The sequence below is a fragment of the Hyperolius riggenbachi genome, chromosome 2, assembly GCF_040937935.1.
Source record: "Hyperolius riggenbachi isolate aHypRig1 chromosome 2, aHypRig1.pri, whole genome shotgun sequence".
In the NCBI taxonomy this organism is placed as follows: domain Eukaryota; kingdom Metazoa; phylum Chordata; class Amphibia; order Anura; family Hyperoliidae; genus Hyperolius; species Hyperolius riggenbachi.
Window position 1 is genome coordinate 46,254,038 of NC_090647.1, and position 14,261 is coordinate 46,268,298.

General features: G+C 47.5%; 1 protein-coding gene across 21 annotated transcripts in view; it reads left to right on the forward strand.

Moving 5' to 3' along the window:
- TENM4 (teneurin transmembrane protein 4) overlaps window positions 1-14,261 on the forward strand; it is a 1,797,006-nt gene that overhangs the window by 1,431,591 nt on the left and 351,154 nt on the right. The gene's annotated exons all lie outside the window — the stretch shown is intronic.

Sequence of the window (14,261 nt, forward strand, 5' to 3'; positions counted from 1 at the left end):
CCATTGGGATAAAGTTGCAGGCCAACCTTAATGTCTAGTGGTCACCTACCTCCCTTATAACGTTCCCTGGTGTCTAGTGGCCCCGCCCTCCCTCTTTTATTCTGTTTTCTTGTGTCTAGTGCCCCGCTCCTTTCCCTATACAATATCGTGGTGTCTAATGGCCCTCACTCTCTCCCCTATACACTGGTGTCTAGTGCCCCCCATATGGCTTCACTGGTGATCTAGGGCTTCAACTCCAATATGGCTTCCCTGGTGGTCTAGAGTGGGTCAAAAATATTGCAAAGTGAGGAAACCACTTGGAGGCCAAATTTGATGGCTTGGTGGGCCAGAAATGTAGGCCATAGGGCCTTTTATGGTCTCCTCTCCATCCTGATGTTCCACCACTGCCCCCAGTTCAAAATTTACGTCTTCGAGACGCGCGTTCCCAAGTGCTTCCGAAGTTCGGGGCATGCATTCTGTGCTTGCATAAGACTGAGTAGAGATCCGCTTGTACTTGAGAAGTATTTGGGGACACTTTTACTTCCATAGCTAGCACGAGGAATGCGAAAGAGAGTTATTCCACCAAGTTGGTAGATCAAGGTCATAGTGAGGGGACCAAGAAGGCTGGACGGGATCCAGAGCCTTTCCTCTCGTTAGGTTAGACTTATTTGTTTTCCCTTTTTACGTCACTTCCGGTTCACTTTAATACCGAACGTGATGCATAAAATCCTTTAAGGTGCTGTTCTGTAATTCTATATTTGAAGTGTTATTTTTTTTTTTTATTAACCCTTGTCTTGAAGCAATTTCTCAGAGGATGTCAGAATGGAGAGAGTGACTTTGAAGTCTCTCTTTTTGCCGCAGATAGATTTTCCAGGCGCTGCGACCGCCGTTTCTGCTTCGTGTAATTCTGGTTTTCTCCTTGATGTAACATCAGCCGCTCGTGTTCATCAATAATACATAGTCGCATTCAGCGCTGTCTGCAAATCACCGGCACAGCTCTCTCTCAACGCCGCTCTCCAGCGGCCCTGATAAATATGTAGCGTATAAATTCCGGATTGTTCCTCCGCTCCGCGCTGCATGCCTGACGTTTATTAAGGAGACGAGGATAGGAATCCACCAACGTGGTTTTGCAGAGATGGATAAGTGGTCTGGATTCGGAGGGCCAGTCCATTGATATTTCATTGGCGGCTGGACTGATGATGGCGGCTTGAAGAACCCTATACTTTCTGACAATTTCAGCAGCAGGAAGCCCTCCCTTGCTCAGAGAGATGCCTTATGGGTAAGGTTTCCCTCTTGCGAGTTGATTTCAAATGAGAGAAATGTGTGCTCAATTCACTCCAACCAACAGGAGTGTCCTTTTTTTATTCCTGGTCGTATGGTCTTCATTAGCGTTGTCTACACAGATATCATGCTTCCTGAAAAAAGACAAATTAGGTTAAATTTTAGGTTAATTTGGAAATGATCTGTTGAGACTGAGAGGAGCGTGAAGAGGGAAAGGCATCTATGCGCCACGCCTGTTTTCGAAGGGTGGAAAATGCATATTTGTAAAGACTTGGGGCTGTGTTTCTTAACGTTCCTATGCTTCTGCGGTGTATTGTACCAGCAGGTAGTCTATAGCCTGGTACACACAAACATCCTAATTTGATCTGGCCAATATAGCCACCTTCACAGGGCTGTGGCGTCGGTACAAAAAATCATCCGCCTCCGACTCCTCGGTTTATGAAACCTTGTACTCCAGATACCCGAATTTGCTCTGACTTTTTGACTCCGACTGCACAGCCCAGTCGGGGCTATGGAGTGGGTACAAAAATCATCTGACTCAGTTTAACGGACTCTGTGTCCAGGTACCCAAAAATTTCTCCAACTCCTCGACTGCTCGACAACACAGCCCTGCACCTTCCTGTAGCATGTGAGGTCAACAGGTTTTGAATAATCTGAACAGATTGTGTATGTAAGCTATCGTAGTACATGGAGGTGGACAGTCAAAATTGGATGTGTGTACCAGTAGGCCTGCAAGATTTTAGGAAAATAATGAATTGCATTTTTTTTCTGTCAAGAATTGCGATTTTTGTTTTTTTCACGATTTTCTTCAAATGAAGCTTTAGCCTTAAATTCACAATGTACATTAACATTTACAAGCATTGACAGAAATGACATCATACTATCAAATTCATAGTATGATGTAATTTTCTGTCATGTTTATAAATTTTACTGCATTGTGAATTTATCAAAACAAATAGCAGCTATTAATAAATGCAAAGCTAAGTACCACAGCAGATCCTGGGCAGTGGCCACTTACTGGGTAGTGGTGGTGATCCAAGTTGTTTGCTCTTCAGGATAGTGGAGAGATAACAGATCCTGGGCAGTGAGTGGGTGTATAGTACACAGTGTGACCACAGGAGGCTGTGCAGAGTGCAAAACAGGAGTGCCTGATATGCAGATCCTTCTCCTCCACTAGCACCATGCTGGCCGCATTATACTACTTACTACCGCTCTGACTTCTTCCGGCCAGAGGGAGGAAGCGTGCCGCGCGGCCAACACAAACCATTCTACATATGAAAAGCTTAGAATCGTATGCGTAAAAAGCCTGCACACTTAAAATTGTATGCATGAAAAAAAACGATATATCGTGCAGCCCTATGTACCAGGCTTATGGCTAGGTTCACACTAGGGCTAATGCCTGGTACACACGATGAGATTTTCTGGCAGATTTTTTTCCAGATCTAATATTTACAGCGCTGGCTCCCCCGAATCGTCCCGCAATCCTGGCTCGACAAGCCTGACAAGGCTTGATATATTTACCTTCCCTGCTCCAGCAAGTGGCGCTGTTGCGGCTCTCAGCATGGAGATAGGCGGAAATAGCTGATCTGTCAGGTCCGCTCTACTACGCAGGTGCAGGAGACTTGCGTCTGCGCAGTAGAGCGGACGGACAGCGATCGGCTATTTCTGCCTATCTCCGAGCGGAGAGCCGATACTGCGCCTGCGCTGGAGCCAGGAAGGTAAATATTATTTACATTCCCGCCGTTCGGAGGGGCACAGCGAGACCGCCGTGGGACACAGGACGACGGAGGAAGCCTCGATCGCATCCAGGGGCTTCCCCCACCCGAGGTGAGTACCCAACAGGGGAACTTTTTTTTTAGTTACAGGTTTTCTTTAAATTGGTTGCATGTGTCGATCAAACATGCTGCAAGATGTTGGGCTGTCGTGGTTGATCTGGTGTGTGGCGGTAACGATGAGCAGTATCTGGAGGAATGCAACAAAACCCCAGGTTCTGTTCTCCAAGTGTATAAATATACCCCCATGTGTGCATCTGTACATTACCCGTCCTGTGTCGCCCACCGTGCGGTGCCCATCCGTCTTCATGACTTCACACGCACCACGTTCTATGCGCTGGCGGTGTGTATAATGGAAGAGCGCGGATTCCAAGGATGGGTGGGCACCATGGTAGGGGGATGGGGAAAGCCTCTGGATTGTCCACTTACTTCCCTCTACTGAAGTAAGTAACTATATATTTTTTTTTCTCACAGGTACACTTTAAAAAAATGAACATAAGTAGTCTGTTTGCCCCCTGCAGAATGACACATATAAGGGTCTTGAGATGTCATCCGCTGACCTACTGGGCATGGCATGAGCAGCAGATCTGGAGTGCCCCGGGGGTCCGGCCTTCTCTTGTGAGATGTCAGGGAGTGAGGTGGGGGCCGTTTTCTTTGCATGTTGTCCTGATAGGATCAGTCATTATGAGGAACACAAGTTTGCAGCAGTCCATTGATTAGTGGCTGTCACCAGCGGAGGAGGAGGGTCCCCTCTGTGCTCCTGTGACCTGGAACAGAAGCTCTCTGACCTGCACTCTGAGGTGCTCACGGAGCTCCTTTCATGATTAGCAGTGGAGCGGCAGTCACAGCTTCGGCCCTTTCAGCCTGGGCTCCCACTGACTTTTGCAGGTTGGAAGGGCTCCTTCATTAGCGCACTAATAACAGCACATTTTCTTGCTGGAATGCATCATTCAGGAGCAACGAGAGGAACGTCAAGAAAACCTGAGGCGGATAGTGACCTGAAAAACCGATACTTGCCCAGGAAGAGCCGGAGGCTTCCTGTGTCCTCCAGACCACAGTCGCTGCCCAGTCTTGAAGTTCTCCTTGCTGCAGACGAGGGCAGTACCCGCTCAAGTAGGCCACGCCTGCACAGTAGCCCGGGGCCACTCATAGGCCTGTGGACCTGGCTTAGTGTACGTATATGTATGCCTGGTAAGCCGAACACCGTGAATCCAGCGCAGGAGACTTGGCCGCAGCCGGCGCCACCATAGGCCGTAAGAGGAATTACGGCTATATAATGTAATCACAACTCGCGCTAATTCTGTATTCTATAGAATAAATTTTATTAAAATATAATGTATAAAATTCCAAAAATCCACAATCCACACTCATACACACCACAACCACTCAATATTGCTATAGGGCCCTTTAAATCAGCAGCGCTCTGATTGCCAACTACAAATTATGGCTATAGCGGCACACAGTGAGTAACTTTGACGCCATCAGAAGTCGGAGCTGAAGTTACTTTTAAAACACTATAATTTGGCCTCCAGCAATAGCTGGAAGCCGAATGACATCATTCCCCACCATCCACGTCGACCTGGAGGGGGAATAGTAATTAACACGGCCGGGAACTTGTGCAGCAGCAGGATAACCCATACCGGCTGTATCCTGCGCCCACGTTTCCCTGCGGCGAATCCTCTCGTAGGCTGGTAAGCTGGGTGCAGAGTGAGTCGTCATTGAGCTGAGGCTTAAATCCCCAGCAATGCAAAATACTTGTCCACCTCAGAGTCGTCGCAACTCAGAGGGAGATGTCCGGTGATCGCCACACCTCGAATTTCCCTTACACGCCCTGTGCAGTATATCGTTACTGCTATGAGGCTCCTAGTTTTGGCTAACTGTGCTGAGCGCCATGCACCACAACCACCTGATTCGCCCGCTTACTAAGTAGGTGCAGCCGTACTCGCACAGGCGCAGTCATTCACGGCAGGAGCACGGCCACAATAAGATATCCCAATAACTCTTATCGGATATGTTCTGGCGGTCCATGCTCTGCAATGGTAGGGGCCAATGGGGACACAGGAAGCTGCTGGTGGATGCAGAAGCTTCCCTCCTCATAGGTTAGTATCTGTTTTTTACGCCACAATCTGCCTAGGGTACACTTTTTAAAGCAGCACCCCGAGCACGGATGTTTCCCCAGATCTGTGCAGAGCTTGTTGATGTCTGAATAGATGACCGAATATCAAAGAAGTCACTTGTAAAATACCTGGTCAGACCACAGATTGTCTGCGTTATAGGCTTCTAACTTCTCACACAGATTCACACTGTGCCTTCCCACTTGCAGTCTGAGTAAGTACTTTTTCACACTGCACCCTATTTTCTTTGTTTTGTTTCCAATCAATTGCCGATCACAAAATGCAAGGACATTGTGTGTATAGCAGAGATTGCATGGGTACGTTTGTATAATTTTTTTTTTAAGCGAAGAGAATTAGAAGCATGCTTATCTTGGTCATAGGCAAAGGCAAGAATCTCTCTGCCTGTGTCTTCACTCTGACCCCCTCCCGGTCATTCTGCTGAAGTGATTCAGCTATTGCCAGGGTGAAGTGACTATTCAGCACATGGAGGGGGGCAGGGTGAAGACACAGGCACAGGGAGATTCTTGCCTTAGCCAATGACCAGAGATTAGCAACATTCCACTGCTCCCCATAGTGAAAATAAACGATTTTACACACAGGGAGTACTTGGGAATGTTTTTAAATGTTCTGCTATGTAACTAAGAGTAGTTACTGATATTTTAGTTTGGGGAGTATAATCCCACTTTAAGAAATTGTCACTGCTTCCTCCTCCATCTTGTTTAGGCCCACATCACTGTGAGGTAATGGATCTCCTCAGCGAGGTAACCAAAGAAAAAAAAATAGTCTGTCATTTCATAATCAAGAATGCTGATGGGGAGAAAATCTTCCATGAATAAACTTGACAGCCCGGCTGTAGGGGAAAAAAAAAATATTGATTTTGTGAAGAAAAAGTCAATATTTTTCTTTGCCGAGGCACTTTACCACATCAGGAAAAAGTTAGCATGTCTTGTTTATGATTCATGGGAGTTCAGACTGTAAATCAGCAGGCCTGTGCTGTGACAGAGAGGTTTTCTGTTCTCTGAGAGGAGAGTGGCGTTGAGGCATTGGAAAAGGATCTGACTCCCAGCGCTCCGCACGTCACATGAACCTGTCAGAAGCCATTTTGTTTCCTCAGCAAAAAGACTTGGTCTTAAAGGCAGAGTTCAGCGCTTCATCCTTTTTTTCAATGCATATAGTGGTAAATGGCATTCTTTCAAGCCACTTTTTGCCATGTAGTGGCTGGATACTGTACTAGTTAAGGGCTCCACCGCTGATGCAGGAGACCAGGGTTCAAATCTCGTCGCTCCCTGTTAAGTAAGCAAGTACTTATTTAGTAAGGAGGCCATGGGCAAGACTCCTTAACAATGCAAAGTGTCCTATTGAGTATGCCCTAGTGGCTGCAGCTCTCAAGAGAAAAGCGCTATACAAATGTTAGCTGTATTATTGACGCGTTGAAAAAAATCCCCTATTGGAATTGCCATACCAACACCTCTGCGCAGACGCATAGCCATTCTGCACATGTGCAGTTCGGTCCCTGGCAAATTCCTACATATCTCTCCGCCGCTTGTCGATCCGTGCATCTTGGAGCCGCGCATGCAGCAGAGAGAAGCCATGTGGAGGGTATTGCAGCCAGAGAAGCTTCTCGGAAGCAAAATGGCCCCAATTACTGCCTACCAGCTCTCCTATAGCTTGTATGATGGTACTTCATGTCCCAGCAGCCCATGTTACTGCACTAAAAGTCCCAGCTAGCCCTCCTACAGCTTGTATGATGGTATTTCATGCACCAGCAGCCCCTATTACTGCACTACAAGTCCCAGCCATCCCTTCTATAGCCTGTATGGTGGCACTGCAGTCCCTATTAATGCACCACAAGTCCCAGCCAGCCCTCCTGTAGACTGTATTATGGAGCTACATGCCCCAGCAGACACTGTTAATGACCACCAGAACAGGGACACCTGTATGGGGCAGCTGGGACTGCGGAGGCGGGACCACTAGACCACCAAAGATACCTCTATGGTAGTACAACCTGATAAAGTAGAATATCTTGACTTGCTTCCCTGTCAATTGACTGTACCAGTTTAGACTGGGTAGTAGAACTACTAAACACCTCACCGACTGCTCGACTGATTGGTACCCCCCCCCCCCCCCCCCGGGTGTTGCAATCATCTGTCAGCACTCACAGGTGTTCTGATAACTCTGTCTACCGTGCTGGGGGTACTCTGAGTTTGGAGTTGCGCTTTAAAGCGGCCGTGAACTCCGAACTTCCTCTCTGCTCTAAAAGATAAGCAACAGCATAATAACTTTTACAGAAATAAATGTCTTTGTTACAGCTGATACAAAGCCTGCAATAAATCTGCAGTGTGTCTTCTTCCTGCTTTCATGGAAGCAGACCTAGGGAAAACATCCTGTGTTTACAAATTAGCTGCTCTGCTGAGGCAGCCAGCTGACACAGCTGAGAGATCAAATTACAGTGATGATTAGTTACAGATGGGGGGTGATTAGACAGGCTAAACTCTCTATATACATACAGGGTGCTTTTCTCTGTTTACCGTCTATCCTGTGCAAGAGGTCAGGTCCACTTTAAGCACCTCCCACCACGCAGGATGACCTCTCTGGCCTCGGCATGCAGATGGTGCGGCGGCACAGGTGCTCTTGTCTGCTCATCAGATGCCGGCTGAGTACATGCGGTCTCAGGTTGGCAGGTCGTAGGCAGCGCCGGTACAGTTTGTGGGATTGTTGTGTTTCAGGAGGAGCTGCAGATGTTGCGGTTGCTTTGACGGGCGGCCATATGCGCTGCCTTCTGTTACACCTTTTATAGCGAGGAGCTGGGGAGGCACAACGCCTCTGTCCTGTAGCTCAGCCCGAGAGTTTGCTAGAAATGTTCCGCTGATCAGAGGAGGTGGGTGAGCTGCTCGGTACTGAGAGCCCAGGAACAGCTTCCTTTCACCTGCTAGCTGGTACTCTAGTGTCTCTCTGCAGTGTCAGCCACACAGATGCCCAGAGAAACCGCAGCAAACAGGTGCCAGGGTGACCAATCAAGTGTTGGAGTGAAACGAGGAATCTGATTGGATGCACCTGGCAAATAATGTGCATTTCTTTCTGCTTCCTTGCACTTGTCTTGTTGAAGCGGACCTGAACTCTTTGCTGAATATGCAAATAAGTTGGTCTCTTTTGATCCCCTATACTTTCCTAGTGGTTCTGGGTCACCCTGAGCTGTCAGGGTTTTCTGTTGTTTTGGTCCAAGCCCCTATCCCATAGAGTCATATCAATCCCTGCCATGCACTGAGGAGGACCAACAGTCCGAAACAGGCTGTCTACATGTGAGGTGGATTTGGTTCTTTAAAATGTAAAGCTATAGGGGTACTTATCCGTTAGCCGGGCGCAGCCGGCAGGTGGCGACAAAACTCCATCAGAGTTACATCTTTCCCTACTATCCATGTCGGCCTGGAGGGGGAATAGTAATTAGCGCCACCTGCCGGATGCGCCCGGCTAATGGATAAGTACCGCTATAGGCTTGCTACACACAACGGTGCAACACTCTACTGCTTCTACTATATCAGAATTGTTCATACGTTGTATATTCATGCAAGTGCGTGATTGGGACCTGAGGACTGAGTTTTATTTTTATTTTTTATTTTCTCATTTGCTTTACTTTACAGGATTTGGGGACAAGTTCACTTTAAATTTAAAAAAAAAAAAAAAAAAAAAACCCACAAAGACTGCTATTGCACAAGTGTATATTTTTTTAGCGACACATGCTCTGGGGCAGGGCTGTGTGTTTGAGGGGCATCAATAAAGCTTCCATTGTTTTGTATTCTTGCAAAGTTCAAATCCCTGCGTTGGTTGCGTGATCTTACAGAGCTATGTGTGGCGTTGGTTGCGTGAGCTCGCAGGGCTGTCTGTGGTGTTGGTTGCGTGAGCTCCCGAAGCTATCTGTGGTGTTGGTTGCATGAGCTTGCAGAGCTATCTGTGGCGTTGGTTGCGTGAGCTTGCAGAGCTATCTGTGGCGTTGGTTGCGTGAGCTTGCAGAGCTATCTGTGGCATTGGTTGCGTGAGCTCGCGGAGCTGTCTGTGGCGTTGGTTGCGTGTGCTCCCGGAGCTATCTGTGGTGTTGGTTGCATGAGCTTGCAGAGCTATCTGTGGCGTTGGTTGCGTGAGCTCGCAGAGCTGTCTGTGACGTTGGTTGCGTGAGCTTGCAGAGCTATCTGTGGCGTTGGTTGCGTGAGCTGCCTGTGGCGTTGGTTGCGTGACCTGCCTGTGGCGTTGTTTGCGTGAGCTCGCGTAGCTATCTGTGGCGTTGGTTGCGTGAGCTCACGTAGCTATCTGTGGCGTTGGTTGCGTGAGCTCGCGGAGCTATCTGTGGCGTTGGTTGCGTGAGCTTGCGGTGCTATCTGTGGCGTTGGTTGCGTGAGCTCGCGGAGCTATCTGTGGCGTTGGTTGCGTGAGCTCGCAGAGCTATCTGTGGCATTGGTTGCGTGAGCTCGAGGAGCTGTCTGTGGCGTTGGTTGCGCGAGCTCGTGGAGCTGTCTGTGGCGTTGGTTGCGCGAGCTCGTGGAGCTGTCTGTGGCGTTGGTTGCGCGAGCTCGTGGAGCTGTCTGTGGCGTTGGTTGCGCGAGCTCGTGGAGCTGTCTGTGGCGTTGGTTGCGCGAGCTCGTGGAGCTATCTGTGGCATTGGTTGCGCGAGCTCGTGGAGCTATCTGTGGCATTGGTTGCGCGAGCTCGCGGAGCTATCTGTGGCGTTGGTTGCGCGAGCTCGCAGAGCTATCTGTGGCGTTGGTTGCGTGAGCTTGCGGAGCTATCTGTGGCGTTGGTTGCGTGAGCTCGCGGAGCTGTCTGTGGCGTTGGTTTGTCTCGCAGCTTAGCGGCAGTCAGAAATACATTAAACGTGACACTTAGTGATGCATTGAGCCTCTTTAGCACTGTGACATGTTTTTTCTCCCCATCTATACGATTATGAGGGTTCATATTTTACATGTGACAGTTGTTGCTACACCATTAATGATGATGATGATAGCGCCCAGCGGGAGCCTCATTAAATGCCTAGAATTTGTTGGCGTCATTTATAGAAACGCCGATCAATCTCTGCTTCTGCTAGTCGAGCGCTGTACAGTTTGTATACGGATATCATTATGGGGTAATTGTCCTACTGGGTTGCGCCATTTTGGTGTTACAGGGTGTTGGAATTAATCAAGTTTACGACCCGTGAAAATATGAATTAAAGGTAGGATCTGATCGAGAATGGCGTTTTAAAGGGGAATTCAGTTTTGTTTTTAAATCGTTGTAAGCCCGGGTGCTGCCTAAGGGTGCATACACACATCAGACCATAGTCTTTGGAAAATGAAAGATCACAGACCCATTTTACCCCCTTACATGTAGTATGAGAGCCATACCTAACACAGTCTATTCTATGGAGCTGAACTCCCCCATCAGATAAAATCTTTGCAAGATGCTGCACACAAAGATGCTGCACACACAGATGCTGTACACATTCAAAAGATCAGTATCTGCAAAAGATCTGTTCCTGCAAAATGCATTCATAGTCTATGATATCTGCAGATCCTCATACACACCTTGTTTAACAGACATTCATCTGCAGATCAGATCCACCAGGATGGATATTCAGATCTGCAGATGATTGTCAGATCTGCAGATGAATGTCTGTTAAACAAGGTGTGTATGATGATCTGCAGATATCATAGACTATGAATGCAATTTGCAGGAACAGATCTTTTGCAGATACTGATCTGTTGAATGTGTACAGCATCTTTGTGTGCAGCATCTTGCAAAGTTTTTTATCTGATGGGGAGTTCAGCTCCATAGAATAGACTGTGTAGAGTATGGCTCTCATACTACATGGAAGGGGGTAAGATTGGTCTGGGATCTTTCATTTTCCAGAGACTATGGTCTGATGATGTGTGTATGCACGTAAAGTTTTAGATAGAGACAGTCAATGAGATGCAAATAATTTCGAGTTGATGCAGGATTATGCAAATTTTGTATGCAAATGTATGCGTCTTGAAAATGGACTAATCGAATTTTACCTCAGCGGGATTTGAATCATTCCTTTTCAAGCTGCATAAATTTTGCATGCAAAATCAAATTATTTGCCTCTCCTTCACCTTCCCTAGTTTTGAAGAGTACCTTCTGTAGAAGGGACACAGCCTGTCATGACTGTCTTACTGATGGAGGATTGAGGGAGTGTCAGGATTAAATACTTACCTTTTCTGACGCCATCCCTCCAGGCAGGTGATCACTCCGCCCCCTTGATATTCCATGGCAAGTTGTTTTCAACATCTCAACCAAGGCTCTGGCCACGCCCATCCGTGTAGCTGTGGCCTGCCCCCAGCTTGGCAGCCTTGGCCTAATTGGTGGCTTCTGTGCTGGGGGTGTGCCACAGTAATGCAGGCGAAGGTTCCGAAGAGCGTGGGCAGATTTTGTAAACTTGGCCGTGGCTGTGTTCCCACGGAGAAGGGGCGGAGCATCACCTGTGACCCAGCGACTCCGGATCAGGTAAATACTTAAGCCTGAGACCCCCGCCTGATCCATCATTTTTTGGTGACCGTCTTTTTACCGGAGGTACTCTTTAAATGTATTGTTACTAAAAAAGTTTCCAATTACTCTAAACTTTCCATAATGTAAAAATCTAAGCTAACATCACCCCTCCCCCCATAAAGTTGACTCCACTCCGTCGAGTCTGTGGAAACAATAGTTTCGGGTGGCCAAGTTTACTGCCGTGCTCAATTCGCCTCATGCCAAGTTTGCCTGCCCCGGAGGCGCAGCGATTAGGAGATCTACATTTCAGAAATGCTTCTTTCAGTACCGCCACGCTACCTGTGGGTCAGAGGCCGCCTGCGCTGCTTGCAATGGAAATGAGCTGCTCCTATAACTGCTGACTACTAATGCACCGCACAGTGCTGATATGCATGTTTATCTGTCTCATTGTGCTGGGAGGGAAAGCAACATTTTATTTCTTTTTATTTTTTGGGTTGAGAAAAATATGCCGGTTTCTGACGGATGTCAATTTACCCAATAACCCTGGGCGGTCCGCGGCGCATGCTGAGACTTGTAGTTCTTTCGGGCTGCAACGAAACCGGTAGGTCACCCAGGGATTTGAAAATGATTAAAATAAAGGTCAGGCGGCAGAGGAAGGAAGCAGTAAAAAATAATACACATAAAATATCAAAGCAACAGAAGGTGTACAAATATTCCGCCGCCGCTAAGTAAAGAATTTTGCTGCTATGCAAATACGGAGTTTAAAATGATCTGTGAATTTTGATGGGATTCAGATGCTCCAGGAATAATAAGTCAGAAAACGGGCTCCGATAAACAGCGGTAAAGCTGCCGCCGGAGTGGATGTCTGAAGGAAGTGCTTAGAGGACTTGCTGGGGATTTTTTTTTTTTTTTTTTTTTTTTTACTTTTTTCAGCGATATTGATATGTTCCTGTTACTGAGAAATGTTATATCTAAGCAAGGAGTAGGAGTTAACTGATAAATGACCACCTATTCTTCAGCTGAACTGAAAGTACAGCCAAAAGCACAACGAAATGAAGGGCTGTGGAGTCTGAGTTGGAGTCAGAGCAATTTTGGGTACCTGGAGTTGGTGGTTTCATAAACTGAGGAGTGGGAGTTGGATGATTTTTGTACCAAATTCTCATCCCTGGTAAGTATTTGATTAAGGAGTCTGAGTTGAGGAGTCAGAGCCATTTTGGGTACCTGGCGTTGGAGTCGGGGGCAGTGGTTTCATAAACTGAGGAGTCGGAGTTGGAGATGATTTTTGTACCGATTCCACAGCCCTGACGATGCGAATTGCCACACCATTGCACAGCGGGCAAACTAGACACGTTTGTGTTTTGGTGGGTTTTTTTTTACATTGTAAGGGATGACTCGCGTGGGTGTTAGACGTGGCAGGTTTGTTGTTCAAGGGCTGTCTGTTCAAATGAATGAAATCGCTTTTTAAATGATGGTACTGGTACTGACTTCTCCCACCAGTGTAAACACAGTGCTAGATCTTGTCGGCTTGGCGCTGCATGTACTGCCCAGGATCAGCTCATTTTAAGACGCAATGACCGAACGGTGGGCACCAATGACAGAAATCTCCCCTGCTCTGTTGCAGAAAGAATTTAGCAAGGGCTAAGATGTTCCTGAAAGGCTCTACTGCTGTGAAACACTGATCGTAATCTCAGATATGCCCATGACCTTCCTTTTGTAGAGATGGGAAGTTAGGATCTTTTCAATGATTCGGATGATTCGAATAGAATCATTGAAAAGATCCGGATCTTTGATCCGAATCTCGGGATCATTTTACTAGGGAAGCATTTGGGGGTGAAATGACTAGCAGGACAGGACTTTCCCTGCAGTGGACAGAGAAGAGGAGGGGGAGTGGACACACAAAGGGGAGATGGTGGACAGAGGGCAGGGAGTGGACAGAGAAGGGAGGAGGGACGAGCAGAGAGCAGAAATTTTTTTTTTGCACACAATACCCACATGCTGCAATCATATGCTTTACATATATTTCACCTATATGTTCATCTGTATACTCTGAATGCAAACATCTCACAGTGAAAGAAAGCATTCCCCAAAGCATTCCCAGAAGTGAAGTGCAGCTGTTTAGAGCAGTGCAGGAGGATCATATTGCCCTGCAATCACAGTGCCTGTCATTCTAGCCCAGCACGCTGTCTTCAGAGTTACTGAGCTGTGCTTCTGAGCCAAAAGTTTCCCATTTGTTCACTATGCAGCACTACGGAACAGACAGCCTATAATGAGCAGCACATTATAGCCAGTAGTGTGCTCTACACCTATCTGGCAGTGGCACCGATGTCCCCTCTCTCTCATCTACCTGTCCCTGCAAGGCTGGCTCCCCTCCAACAGAGCGATCCATCTCTGCTCTGCTTCCAGGACCCCGCTGCCCGCTGAGAGTGGGGCGTGCTGCTCCTGGCCCCACCCCCTTTGCGATCCGAATCACTCATTTTGATGATTCGGATGATTCGACTCACAAAAGAGATTCGGATCAAAGATCCGAATCGTTCATGATCCGGACAACACTATTCCTTTGTCCACCTCTAGAATCACCTCCTCACATTCACGTATACAAGATTTCTCACATGCTTCAGCCCTCCTCTGGATTGCCCTTCCAAAG